Source organism: Arachis ipaensis, chromosome B01 (assembly GCF_000816755.2).
Source record: "Arachis ipaensis cultivar K30076 chromosome B01, Araip1.1, whole genome shotgun sequence".
Classification (NCBI taxonomy): Eukaryota; Viridiplantae; Streptophyta; class Magnoliopsida; order Fabales; family Fabaceae; genus Arachis; species Arachis ipaensis.
The window spans coordinates 18,103,903-18,104,921 of record NC_029785.2 but is presented as its reverse complement, the minus strand read 5'-3'; positions in this window follow the sequence as shown (position 1 = coordinate 18,104,921).

Sequence of the window (1,019 nt, the reverse complement as noted above, 5' to 3'; positions counted from 1 at the left end):
ATTTCACAGTTTTTTTTGTTAGAGTTGTTATTAGATAATTTTAGTTAATATTTATTTGAGTTATAATTTGCTACTAAAAGGTAACACCTTATAAAATTTTAGTACCTGATACAATCATGAATTCATAGACGTGATTATTATTTTATTCTAATTTACTATTATTTCTCAAGTAGATTTTTTTATGATATTTATTTTAGTAGTTCAGGCAATAATTTAAATTTTGATACCAGTAATCACAGTCAGATTTTTAGCAGCTAAAAGAAGTTGAACTTATGAATTGTACTTTCATTTTATCTCTTAAAAAATTATAGCAAAAAAATATTATTAAATTCACAAAAAGTTAAAATCTAAATTTGTATAATTTATTATTGACATACATAGAAATAGAAAGAAAAAAGATAAAGACAACTCACTTATATATAAAAATATAGGTCGTTTTTTTTTTTCAATCCTCGATACTGATCAGATAGTTGAAGAGCATCATAGCTAACACAAGTACTAGTTCTGTGCGGGAATTACCCTAAATCATATTATTATATTATTAGAGTTATGGAGCGGCATCAGTTATGCACCAGCAATGCTTTGACGGCAGTTGGGATTGGGTTATTGGAGTTCATCATCCCCATGACGCATAGTCTAAGAAAGTGAAAATTCACTTTAGGGACCCAAAGATGACTAATATAGTCAGAATGGTACTAAATTATTATTGTATACATCATTTCTAACATCTTTACCCATAACTTTTTTTTTTTATAAATTCTCCTGTTTTTTAGAAATTAGTAATTTTTAAGTGAATTTAAAACTAATGAGTTAAAATTATCTATTTCATTCACTATTTAAAACTAATTTTAGTTTTTTGCTAATAACATCAACACTTACTTAAGTAGACGAGTGAGTTAACCACTAAACTAACTCAACTTGCTTAAATATAAATGGGATACAAATTAATTAAATTTATTCTAAATAATAACAAAATATATCGATTTTTATTTTTTAAAATCGGTCAAAATCAGTTATTA